Source organism: Leucoraja erinacea, chromosome 4 (genome assembly GCF_028641065.1).
Source record: "Leucoraja erinacea ecotype New England chromosome 4, Leri_hhj_1, whole genome shotgun sequence".
Lineage (NCBI taxonomy): Eukaryota > Metazoa > Chordata > Chondrichthyes > Rajiformes > Rajidae > Leucoraja > Leucoraja erinaceus.
Genome location: NC_073380.1, coordinates 36,484,852 through 36,498,757, shown reverse-complemented (window position 1 = coordinate 36,498,757; position 13,906 = coordinate 36,484,852). Strand labels below are relative to the sequence as shown.

The following is a 13,906-nucleotide window of genomic DNA, read 5'->3' as shown; positions in this document are numbered from 1 at the left end:
AGATGCTGCCTGACCCACCGAGTTACTCCAGCACTTAGTGCCTTTTTTTAATACAAGGCTTTGTTTTTAATGGCCATTTCAAAATTCCAATGACACTATGAGGAGTATCCCTTGTATCCTGGCCAATATTATTTGTCTCTTAACCAGCATCACATAAATAGATTGCCAAGTCATTATCACATTGTTAGTTGTGGGAGTTTGCATATTAATAATAACAATATTTTCAACACCCTAATTACATTATTTGATTACCAGCATGCATCACAGCTTGGTTTGGGAACAGCACCATCCAAGACTGCAAGAAATTGCAGCGAATTGTGGACTCAGCCCAGATCATCACATAAACCAACCTCCCTTCTATTGAAGATGAAAAATAAAAAAGCTGGAAAAGCTGGCAGACCAGCAGCATAATCAAGGAGAGCCGGGACTGGCAGCATCCCATCAGGCAAATGTATATTTATACCTCGCACACACCTTTCGGGGGCAAGACCAGCAGAATAATCAAAGGAGGAGCCACACCTTTGATGTCGCACTATCCTTCGGTCTGGCTTTACTTTGCCCGTCTCCCATCAGGCTACACACTGTAAATTAATTTATATAAAGTACTGTGAAAACACACAACAAAAGCTTTTCGGTATACAGGTGCACAACCTTTTATCCGAAAGCCTTGGGACCAGACACTTGTCGGATTTCGGACATTTTCGGATTTCAGAATGGAAGATTTTTAGCGTAGATTAGGTAGGTAGCGCGGGCGGCTTGAAAAGTCTGGAGCAGCTGCCTCCTCCCGGGTGACCGGGACACTCATTGCATAAATGTTAGTCAGTTAGTTTGGAGGGATTTTATGTGAATCGGGGTGAAGGGGGAAACTTTAATTCTTAGTCCCCTCTGGTCGGCGACTCCCAACCTCGCGTCGCTGGGGACTCCGTCCGGGCCGCGGGCGGCGCCGGTTGGATCCAACCCCGGCAACTCTTTGCTGGCTCCAAATCCAGCGACGCTCCGCGATGTTGTGTTACAGCGCTTTGCCGCACGGCGACCCGGTAAGGCACTGGTTTAGCGCTGCGACGCTGCCCTCCCGACATTGCGGAGCTGGGGCGTCCGGGCCGCGGGCCGCGCTGGATTTGGAGCGCCTCGCAGCCACACTCGGAGCTACAACTGGCGCCGCCCGCAGCCCCAACGGCCACAGCGCTGCGGAGCTTACTGCACGGCGACCCGGTAAGTCATTGACCGCTCCCCGCCTCTCCGACCAGGTAGGGGACTAAGAATTAAAGTTTACCCCTTCACCCCCCTTCACATAAAAGCCCTCCAAACTAACTGACTAACATTTAAGCAATGATTTACAGATGTTTAAGCGTCTCCCGGTCTCCAGGGAGGAGGCAGCCGCTACAGTAGTACAGACCTGGGTTGACCGTGGGTCGTTTTGGGTCAAGTTTGGCGCCAAACGCGAGCTTTGGTGCGCAGACGACATCTGGAAAAAATGGCCGGTTTTCGGAGCTTTTCGGTTTCTGGAACACCGGATAAAAGGTTGTGCACCTGTACCACGGTACACATGGCAATAAACCGAACTAAACTGGTTACAGAATGCCCCTGCGAAACTAAGGGGTTGCACTACACTAAGTTCATAATTCTAGGAGCAAAATTAGGCCATTCGGCCCATCAAGTCTTCTCCACCATTCAATCATGGCTAATCTTTCCCCTTCAACCGTGTTCTCCTGCCTCTGCCCCTCTCAGGTCAGATAATCAGCTGCTCCTGAGTGGGCCTAAAACTAAGCTGAAGCTCAGAGGGGACCGTGCCTTTGCTGTGTCGGCACCCAAATTATGGAACGATCTGCCTCTCCACATAAAACAGGCCTCTTCTCTGTCTGTTTTTAAATCACTTCTTAAAACCCATCTCTTCTCCGTGACCTTTGATACCCAGTAAGATGTCGACTTTATTTATTTACTGATTTAATTTCTTATTTTTTGATTGCTTTTATTCCGTGGCTATTATTTTTACTCATGTTTTATGTCTTTTAATTTATTGTTGTATTTCATATGTAATTTTTGCGCCTCATGTGAGCTGTTATGGTGTCTGTTTATGATGTCTTGTTTATTCTTCTGTACAGCACTTTGGTCAACATTGGCTGTTTTAAAGTGTTTAACAAATAAAGTTGGATTGGATTGGATAACCCTTTATTAATCAAAAATTTGTCAACCGCCCCATCAATATCCATTGACTGCCTCCACAGCTGTCCAAAGCTGTTCCTATTGTGATTTTTTTTTGTTGAAAATTGACAATTGTTGATTTTTTTTGAATTTGTTTTTCTCTTGTACAAATTCTATATGAGTGAATTTTCATTCTATACCTGAAATATTTTGTTAGTAGATTCTATAAGGGTGAATTTATGTCTCCCAACATGGCGATACATTGGAGATGTATTGTACCTATAGGTGCTTCGGGATATCCATGAGGTAGTTGTAGTTGAAAAACCTAAAGACTTCAGGTTCTGGGAATGAAATAAAAACAAAATATTGGGCATACTCAGCAAATCAGATAGCAGCTGTGGATTGAAACAGGATCATCACTTAAGGCGAATTAACATTGGGAAAATGTTTCTGTATTTTACACTATAATGCAAGCCTGTCTTTCCATTATAAAATCGTGGTTTGCAATTTCATGCTATGTTTTGAATTCATGCAGTTTAATTGTTACAACAAATAGGCCATTCATCCCATCATTTCCATGTTAGTCCTCGGCAGTACATCGGAGATGATCACATTCTTTAGGAAACGGAGGATCCCCTCTTCCATTATAGACGATGCACCCATTCGGGTCCCCTCGATATCCCGCAGCTCCGCTCTAGCTCCCCTCGCCCCATTCCTAACAAGGACAGAGGCCCCCTTGTCCTCACCTTCCACCCCATCAGCTGTCACATACAGCATATAATTCTCCAACATTTTCGCTACCTCCAACGGGATCCCACAACTGGCCATATCTTCCGATCTCCACTCCTTTCTGCTTTCTGTAGAGACCGTTCCCTCCAACTCCCTGGTCAACTCTTCCCTTCCCACCCAAACCACCCCCTCCCCAGGTACTTTCCCCAGCAACCACAGGAAATGCAACACCTGTCCCTTTACCTCCTCCCTCAACTCCATCCAAGGATCCTGACGGTCTTTCTAGGCAGAGGTTCACTTGCACCTTCTCCAACCTCATCTACTGTATCCACTGTTCCAGGTGTCAACTGCTGTACATCAGCGGGACCGAGCGCAGGCTCGGTGATCGTTTCGCTGAACACCTCCACTCAGTCCATCTTAACCTACCTGATCTCCCGGTTGCTCAGCACTTCAACTCTTCCTCCCATTCCCAATCTGACCTTTCTGTCCTGGGCCTCCTCCATTGTCGCAGTGAGGCCCAGTGCAAATTGGAGGAACAGCACCTCATATTTCACTTGGGTTGCATACCCAGCGGTATGAACATTGACTTCTGTAACTTCAAATAGTCCTTGCTTTCCCTCTCTCCATTCCCTTCCCAGTTCTCCCACCAGTCTTACTGTTTCCGACTGCATTCTATCTCTGTCCTGCCCACTCCCCTGACATCAGTTTGAAGAAGGGCCTCGACCCGAAACGTCACCCATTCCTTCTCTCCATGGATGCTGCCTGTCCCCCTGAGTTACTCCATCATTTTCTGTCTACCCTCTAGTTCCTTTATGTCCACTACTTATTTCGCTGTAGCTCTTAATTTATTTATTTCACTTGTTCTCATCAATTCCCCTTTGAATCTTTTGCCACTTATCTATAATGGAGGTAATTTACAATGGCCAATTAACTTGTCTAATACGCAATATAGGTAAGTATAACTGGCCAATAATTCTCTTCATCACCTTGTGGCAAATCCCAACTGGCCTCTACACCAGCATTTAATAGATGTTAAATATTATCATTAAATACTGAAGCTTTTTAATATTGCCATTATTATTTCTACCACTCTTGTACGCTGTGCATTTCACATTACATTTATTCTATTCAATAAACCAAGTTCAAGTTCCCATCCCAGTTTGTTGTCATATGCATGAGCATAGTGAGATTTACTGTAGTTATGATAAAAAATCTTGCTGGAAGGACCAACACGGGTAAGGACTCGGACAAACACACAAAATAAATTATACATAAATTATACATAAAATTCTAAATCAAAGACTGTAGAAATATCACTTGAAAAAAAACCCAATAAGTTCATAGAAGTACAAGAGGTGGGCAATGGTATTCCATTGTTGTGAAGGATTAGGATCAAGGACCTAATAATTGTAGTAATGTAGCTGTTCCTGACTTGGTGGTGTGAGACTTCAGACATTTGTATCTCCTGCCCGATGGTAGCAGTGAAAAGAAGACATGGCCCAGATGGTGAGGATCCTTCATGATAGATGCCACCTTCTTGAGGCAAGAACTCGTATAGATGCTTTCGATGGAGGGGAGGGCTGTGGCCATGACGGGTAGGGCAGAGTCCACCATTCTCTCCAGCCATGTGCATGCCGATGTGTTGGTAGTGCCATATCAGACCATGATGTCACCAGCTTGGATACTTTCTACAGTGCATCTGCAAAAGCATTGAATTTGTTGTATTAATATTTTCTTTTGCCACATTTTAGGAACTGGTACTGTTTTATGTTTAAATTTGTATTGAATCTGCATTATGAGAAATCCCTCTTCTTTTGACAGGTTTTTAAAACACTTGCCATATCTCTATCTTGACCAGTAATGTGAGGTTTTTGCTTTTATTATTTTCTAAATGTGTATTTCTCAGTTTCCTTTCTCACAATCTATTTTCATTTTAAAAGTGTTGTGTTTGTGCATTGAACTAACTTATTTTTTACTTATAATCAAAATGGCCACTGTCATCAGGACAATCTTAGCTTACAGTTTGAACTGTTTATTTTCCAATTGATTGATCTAATCCACTACCATCTGCATGAAATTAACAACTTTCTAGCCTAGCATTTTGAAATTTGCTACTTTTATTTAAATCTGAATTTATATTGTATTTGTTTTACCAAGAAATTCATTAAGAATAATCTGAGGTGCATTTTAAGGATCTGCATAGCTCAGCACACTTTAAATATTGCAGATCTCTAATTCAGCTTATTTTGCTGTATTTAGTCTATACTGATAGACACAAAATGCTGGAGTAACTCAGCCGGACAGGCAGCATTTCTGGAGAGAAGGAATGGGTGACGTTTCAGGTCGAGATGCTTCTTCAGACATTTTCTGCCCTTCCTACTGCATTTAATGGGAGTATTTATAGGCTCACTCCATTTTATGGCCCCGAAGCAGCCTCTTTGGACCATGATGCTGGCAGCAGCTTGCAAAGGAAAATTAGTATACCCTATTCCTCTTACATAATGTTTTTCAAGGAATTATCTATCTTAAAAGTCTGCATACATTGTTGCTCCTTGTGTTCGCAGCAATTTTATCTAAATAGATAAAATTGCCGAACTTTTCCTTTGTTCTAATAATTTTTCAATATTTCCTCTTATGAACTTTGAATCAGTTAGTTGCGCAGGAGGATATTATTGCTATTGAGTGAGTGCAGCGTATGTTCACGAGGTTAATTCCCGGGATGGCGGGACTGTCATATGATGAGAAGGCAAGAATGGGGTACTGATTGTGGATGATCAGACATGATCACATTGAATGGCGGTGCTGGTTCAAAGGGCCAAATGGCCTACTACTGCACCTGTTTTCTATGTATCTATGTCCTGAATGCTCCATCCTTTCTTCTAGTTGTTATTGGCCAGATATTCCCAGGAGCTGCTGAGGATGTTCATTTTCTTCAAGGTTGTTTTGAGCACATCCTTTAATCTTTTGCTTTGTCCCCTGTCAGAGCTCAGAATACAGGGTCAGTTGTGCGAGTCTGCTGCAAGGACGGTCATATCATTGGTAGGCCCAATTTTTGTTGAGTAAGTGCATCTAGGGTCTCTGCTCTGGCAATGGTGGGGTTGGTGGGGTTGCGGGTAATGAAGTAGAGTTTCAAAGTCTACAAAGAGATTTATGCCAGTTGGAAGAGTGGGCTGAAAGATGGCAGATGGAGTTTAATGCTGATAAGTGTGAGGTGCTACATCTTGCCAGGACAAATCAAAATAGGACGTACATGGTAAATGGTAGGGAATTGAAGAATGTAGGTGAACAGAGGGATCTGGGAATAACTGTGCACAGTTCCCTGAAAGTGGAATCTCATGTAGATAGGGTGGTAAAGAAAGCTTTTGGTGTGCTGGCCTTTATAAATCAGAGCATTGAGTATAGAAGTGTAATGTTAAAATTGTACAAGGCATTGGTGAGGCCAATTCTGGAGTATGGTGTACAATTTTGGTCGCCTAATTATAGGAAGGATGTCAAAAAAATAGAGAGAGTACAGAGGAGATTTACTAGAATGTTGCCTGGGTTTCAGCAACTAAGTTACAGAGAAAGGTTGAACAAGTTAGGGCTTTATTCTTTGGAACGCAGAAGGTTAAGGGGGGACTTGATGGAGGTTTTTAAAATGATGAGAGGGATAGACAGAGTTGACGTGGAAAAGCTTTTCCCACTGAGAGTAGGGAAGATTCAAACAAGGGGACATGACTTGAGAATTAAGGGACTGAAGTTTAGGGGTAACATGAGGGGGAACTTCTTTACTCAGAGAGTGGTGGCTGTGTGGAATGAACTTCCAGTGAAGGTGGTGGAGGCAGGTTCGTTTTTATCATTTAAAAATAAATTGGATAGTTATATGGACGGGAAGGGAATGGAAGGTTATGGTCTGAGCGCAGGTATATGGGACTAGGGGAGAATATGTGTTCGGCACGGACTAGAAGGGTCGAGATGGCCTGTTTCCGTGCTGTAATTGTTATATGGTTATATGGTAATGTGGGCATGGGAGAAGATCCTGATAATAGTTCACTTTGTCCTTCCATTGAATTTGGAGGATTCTGTACATAATCGTTAGCTGTATTGTTCCAGTGCCTTGAGGTGCTTGCAGTACGTAGTTCATGTATCAGAAGTGTATCAGTGGGAAAGGAATCATTGCTTCCCAGTAGATCATACATAAATTAAGTATAAATTATTGATTTTTAAATACACGTTTCTTCAAGGAACCGAAGTCAGTGCCGGCAATTTGATGCAGTTCACCATTGATATCTGACTTTGCTAAGAGGTTGTTCCAATTCTTGGAGAAATGGTCCATGTTTTCTAGTCTTAAGAGCCTGTCCCACTTGCGTGTCCTTGGCATGCAAATTACGTGACCAAATGGTCGCTTTGAGACGTGATGGTCGGGCGCGATTACATGCGTACACATAGCTGTCTGGAGCGTGTGACGTCATTTGAAGATGGACACAAAGCTGGAGTAACTCAGCGGGACCAGCGTCATCTCTGGAGAGAAGCAATGGGTGACGTTTCGTGTCGAGACTCTTCAGTCTGAAAAGAAGGGTCTTGACCCGAAACGTCACCCATTGCTTTTCTCCAGTGATGCTGCCAGTCCCGTTGAGCTACTCCAGCATTTTGTGTCTATCTTCAATTTTCTTGGCCCAGCTCTGGGAGTAGAAGTGGGGGCGGATCCGGACCGCAACGGCCATGAGCCCCAGGCCGAGCTCGGCAATCGTTTGCCTGCTTCTGCTGCTGTTGAAGGTGAGACGTTGCGTCGAGCCAGGGTCTTGGGCCTGTCCCACTTTGGCCATCAGTTCCACGACAGGCCGTTGGCGCGCAAAGATTTAGTTCACTACAAACATTTCGGAGCCCCGTGCGATGTCGCAGGGCCATACCATGCCCGTGTGCCTCAACGCGACCACGAGGTCGCATAATTTGCCTGCCAAGGACACGTTAGTGGGACAGGCCCTTTACCTTGAATCTTTGTCGTCAGTGCAATGTGGTGCAGTTAGGCAGGTTAGTAAAAGGCTTTTTTTTGGCTCATTAAAACCTTTGCTGCCATCAATCAGGAGGGAATGGAATGTCCTCCTTAAATTTAGCTGTCCACAAAACCTTGTTTCTTCCTTGCACTTGGTCCACTCCATGATATTACTCCAGACCACATTTGGAATATTGTGAGGAATTTTGAGGGAGTGTCTGCTGTTCCTTTTAAACACGTTACTTAATGTTCTGCAGTAAGAATTCTGTACTGTTACCCTCCACTTCATGGGCAGTTTTTGTTGAATTCTTCCTAATTGGTGTGTAATGAACACGTTAACACTTATTTCCAATGGGCAAACGGGATCATTAGGAGGGAACAGGATAACTCTTTGTGACCAACTTTCCGACAGAAGTATAGTCGGGACTTCCATCTGCGCCAAATTAAGAATGCGTTCAAAAGACAAAAGGCTGGTGTTTGCTTTAGGAAGTTATTTTTGGCATTCCTTCAATACAGTAATAATTTCTTAATACTTGCAATGAAATTAGCTATGAAATTCACTTTACCCAGTGAAATCCACTGCATGAGGAATACATTTCCTAATTTCTAGTTCAAGAATGCAGTATATGGAATGATTTCTTCTGAAAAATGTGAAAGCAAATTGAGAGGGTCAGAAAGGAAAAGGGCCCTTTGGCCTATCGATCACCCGTTCAAGCTTGTTCTATGTTATCCCACTTTCACTTCTATTCCTTACACATAAAAATAGAAACATAGAAAATAGGTGCAGGAGTAGGCCATTCGGCCCTTCGAGCCTGCACCGCCATTCAATATGATCATGGCTGATCATCAAACTCAGTATCCTGTTCCTGCCTTCTCTCCATACCCCCGATCCCTTTAGCCACAAGGGCCACATCTAACTCCCTCTTAAATATAGCCAATGAACTGGCCTCAACTACCTTCTGCGGCAGAGAATTCCAGAGATTCACCACTATCTGTGTGAAAAAAGTTTTCCTCATCTCGGCCCTAAAAGATTTCCCCCTTATCCTTAAACTATGACCCCTTGTTCTGGACTTCCCCAACATCGGGAACAATCTTCCTGCATCTAGCCTGTCCAACCCCTTAAGAATTTTGTAAGTTTCTATAATATCCCCCCTGAATCTTCTAAATTCTAGCGAGTACAAACCGAGTCTATCCAGTCTTTCTTCATATGAAAGTCCTGACATCCCAGGAATCAGTCTGATGAACCTTCTCTGTATTCTCTCTATGGCAAATTAAGGGACAATTTATAGAGGGTAATTAACCTACAAACCTGCACATCTTGAATCTAGGAGAAAATCGGAGCCCCCAGAGGAAACCCACATGGTCACAGAGAGAACATGCAAACTCCGTACAGAGAGCACTGAGGTGACGATTGAAGCCGGGTCTCTGCTGCTGCATGGCAGCAGATTTAACAGCTGTGCCACTGTGCTGCCCTTTATTTATTTACTTTAATTATGGCCTTGTTCTCATCATGCAAAACAGTCAAGATTCAATGTATTATTTTGTTGAATATTAATATGTCTCAAAAACATGAAAGTAATTACCAGCAACTGTGAAGCAGCAATTGGAGTGACTCTTTTCTGGGAGATTCTCACCATCTCAAGTACAGTTGGGCAAAACACACAAAGTCCAAATGACAACAAACTCCAGCAGGAGCCCCCTGTGGCTTTTCCTGACATCAGACATGTTTTTCATATCCTTGTGTTATGCTTTATCAAAACTTTGGTAGGAGGTATTAATGTTTGTTCAGGACTATTGGATAGTCTGTGAAGAGACTGATATATCTGGTCTTCTGGGTGCTGCTCATTTAGCCTTGTACAAGTTGTCATCAACAGTTGCAAGGTGAAAATGTCAAGGGGATGTCTGTAACTGACAATACTGGAAAAGGCATGCTAAACTGAGATGGCGTGACAGGGTTTGTGTACATTTTCCACAACAACCCTCTCCACCCCCAGCAAGCTCTGTGCACCACATGATTGGATATTCTACTGGAAGTCAGACTCCTTCTGCCCACTGGAGTGAATGGAGAAGCCCTGTGCTATGAGGACAGCGCGGTTGTGGATTTTGCGGTTACCGTGGAGGAGGGTCGATGACGGGAAGAAAATTGTGAACAGGGGTGTGGATATGCAGGAGTAGTGAATGAGAGGTTGAAGATTAGATGCAACTGTGTGTGGTACCCAATGTTTTTGGTACAATGCTGGTGTACTGAAAGGGCATCTACAATGGACAGAAAGGGGACTTTTTGGTAGATGGTTCCAAGCAATGTGTCCATGCCCTTGGACCTTATCAGGCAGCTTTTCTTGATTATTTTTGCTGAATTTGTGGTGAAGACATTCCAGAACTGCTGTGTAGACTTTGCAGAAATAATATTCTACCATATTTTGATGGGAGTGTTTCCTGTTTAAATATACCATATGCAAAAAGAATCTGGAAACAATTTAATGACCTTTGTGCAACATTGCTTTCTGAAAATTCTGTCGAGGCACACATGAATATTGTATTATGTGATAAATTCTAGGCTCATGTCTATTGCTGGAGGCATTTCCTGTCAACTGTTATTCTGAAACCACCCGCGTATTAATTGAAAATTAATCTTGATTAATTTATAGCAGAGGATTGGTTATGGTCCAGATAGCACCAAGAATGCCATCAGTTCGGTGATGCATTTTTGAGACCTGGACTCCTGAGGCCATTTTTTTTTTTCATTTTAACATAAAGGGAAATGTTGGGCTCACTCCAATTTATTTAATCTTTAGAAAGTATAACATTGACACTGAGAACATGTTTGTAATGTCTGCTTGATATATTGGTGCACAATTGGTTAACCAAACTGGCAAATGTCATGAGTTTGGATTTGAAAAATGTTGGTGCTCCCATTCAATGAAGATTTATTTATCCACAATGCTTTATGTCTTCTGACGTTAAGTGCCTGCTGATGGTATAACTTAATGGTGACCTTACTACCGAATTGTAGAGTGTAAAGACAGGTCACTTCTAATGTATTCAAATGGTGGCGTTTCAAGAGGGTGTAGTTGCTGTAATCGGGAGTAGAAAACTAATTGCTGACATAACTTATTATACCAACTATCATCCAGTTAATGGTGTTGCGGTGAATTGTTGTTCCTGAATTATAATACGCAGATGGCAAGCGTGTGGTGGGACTGCACAACTACCTTTCTTTCCATTGCTTAACCTGCATGTCCAAGTGTTCAGCTTGTTGAGATCCACACGTTCATAAGTTTATAGGTTTTAAGAGCAGAATTAGGCCATTCGGCCCATCAAGTCTATTCTGCCAATCAATCATGGCAGATCTTTCTCTCTGTACCTCATTCACCTGTCTTCTCCGTATAACTACTGACACCCTTAATAATCAAGAAACTGTCAATCTCCGCCTTAAAAAACATCTATTGACTAGGCCTCCGTGGTTGGCTGGTAATGAAATCCACAGATTCACCACCCTCTGACTGCAGCAACACAAGCACTCCGGCTCCTGGTTTTCACCCTACCCATTGATGATGGGGAGGATAAGTTGTCATCCCCCAGCCAGCTGGTCATTTTGCATGGTCAGCTGGAATACATGGGACTCCCTAAAAGCAAATCAAAATCCCTAATGCCATTTTAACTGAAATCATTTGTGTTGTTTTATGTCCCAATTATTTGAAGGTTCACTTGCCTATAGGCATTCACATTGCTGGGATTTGTGACCTGATTTCCAATTCTGGACCTTGCTTCTTTTGGTTTTATGTGGACATCAATCATCTGGTATGTTTTTAAAGAAACCTCCCAGGCCATGAGTGTTTAATCTTGAAATGGCATTAAATGTCGTGAGTGTTTAAATCGTAATTGAATGAGAGAAAAAAACAAAGGTAGAGTTCTTCAATTTTTTTTTTATTAGTCCTCAAAAGTTTAATTGCCTTTTTGTTATTTTTTTTGTTTCAATAACATTAAATACCACATGCACCACTCAGACCATGCTGAGAAATGACAGATCTTTGATGATAAATCCAGTAAAATGTCTCCATAACAGGAAACCTGGACTCTTCCGGTACATGATGCTGTCTTTTATCAGGTTGTTTTTAGAATGATAGTAGTGAGTTCTGACCTGCTCTACTGTGCATATCAAAATTGTTTACACCAGATCTTATTGTAAAAGTATAGACATTTGTAATTAAAATTGTTTTAGTTTCCCGGGTTGATAGTTATCATAAAGTCCTGTCTTTGTTGATATTAGAACTAGTTAGAGACGAATTATCGTATTATCCGGCAATGAAAACGCACCTGCGTCGAAGACGCAATCCCATTTTAAGTTGCTAAACTTTGAAAAAAGGCTGGCAGGACAGAATTTCTCACTCAAAAATAAATAAATAAGTAAATAAATAGGTGGATGGATAGAAATAAAGAGTGGCAATTCAATTTGCCCAAGGCTTCCAGATCTCCTCCATTCTGAATGACTGAATGGGTGGGGAGTGGAGGGTGACAGCAGGTGGAGAGATGGTGGGGAAAAATGGGAGCACACCAGGACATGTTGAATCAGTTGTGATCTTGTTGAATGACAATACTAGTTCAAGGGACTAATTGAGGTTAGTCCCGCTGATACAGGAGTAAGCTCCACCGCCATCAGTCCTGTTATCCATCGCCCACTGACCTGCTCCGCTCTGTGATATTTGCTCTTGAAAGACACGGACCGGGCCGCGAATGCCATGTAGTGTCACCCAGCGCAGCAAGTGAGGCCATGTCCTGCTCCCGGCGGCAGTCGGAATTTAAGGATTTGCAGGAAGCGGCTGACGAGCGAGTCCAGCGAGCGGCAGGAGAGAGGTGTTCAGACTAAGAGCATTGCCAGAGGTGAGCGGGCCGGCAGAAGGCGCTGAGGTGGTGGCCGGTTCCGCTGTCGAGACCCGGCAGCCGCTCGCAGCCACCCGAGTTACTTCCCTCCCCAGCCACAAAACGGTGGCTCCGCGCTCAGAGCGCCGTGCAGCGGTGAGTGAGTTGCTGGCATGTTCCCCAACCCCCTCCTTCTCAATGCTCCTGCCTGTGCTGACCCGGGCCAGACTTCCCAGATGCTGAGAAAGGAACTATTTTCTGAACCCCCCTCCCCCTCACACAGTGGTGCTGTTCTTTTACAGCCACGTCCCACCAGCTGCCAGCAATGAGGGATAGACTTCGTTCTTGATGTTGCTGTACTGAGGTGTAGCCAAGTGTATCTTTCTTGGCTAACAACCTAACCTTCAGCCTCCAAGACGCAGGTAAATTTTCGTGCCTTGTTTCTGGGTAAAAAATAACGTCTTCATTGCCGGGAAATACGGTACATTGAGAAATTTGTTCATCGTCTGGCAAGTTATCTCACTCACCATTTGAAGGATCAATGCGGTACAAACATTTTTATGTTCAATCAACAATGTGGCAAACTTATAACTTTGCGTTCCTTTTTCACCAGTTTTTCATAATCAAGGCTTTAGTTTGTTTTGAAAGTGCTGTATCAAAATGCATCCAGTATATTTTGCTACCCTACAGAAACCAAGTACACCAGCACATTGATTGATATTTTGCAGTTCTAAATAAATTGGATAATTTAAAAAAAATAAACTTTAGCCTCATTATATGAACAAAGCAATTGTAGGTCTTCCAACTGTACAGTAAGATTCATGAGAGTAGGAACTGAAAATATTTATCACCAAAGCTGTGTTTCTCATGATGATGTTGATTATACAATGTTAAAGGGATATCCAAGAAAATACTCACACTACATATTATAAGGGAGAATGATAATTAAATAATTATGCTTGCAAGTTGAAAATGAGTTTAAATTGCCCTGGTTAAGTTGAAAATCAAAGAAAAGCAAATACTGGAAACCTGAATAAAATAAAGTTCAACACTCACAAGTGAGGCAGTCCCTGTGGAAAGAGAAATCTACGTTTTGGGCCCAAGACGGGGAAAGACAAGTCAGCATTAAGTAGCAGAGTGGATGGGGGAAAGCTGTGTATAGATGTCTTTGTTGCTGACAGATTAAAAAAATGTAACGGATTA

At 42.9% G+C, this 13,906-nt stretch overlaps 1 protein-coding gene across 12 annotated transcripts in view; it reads left to right on the top strand.

The window, feature by feature from the left end:
* The window catches only part of LOC129696276 (protein FAM110B-like), a 137,663-nt gene that overhangs the window by 37,293 nt on the left and 86,464 nt on the right, over nt 1-13,906 (top strand). For 3 of the 12 annotated variants that reach the window (XM_055634031.1, XM_055634030.1, XM_055634039.1), the window contains exon 2: nt 13,006-13,125. The exons of the other annotated variants lie outside the window; for them this stretch is intronic. The gene's annotated coding sequence lies outside the window, so the exon portion shown is untranslated. The remainder of the gene's footprint in view (nt 1-13,005; nt 13,126-13,906) is intronic. 12 annotated transcript variants of the gene reach the window in all.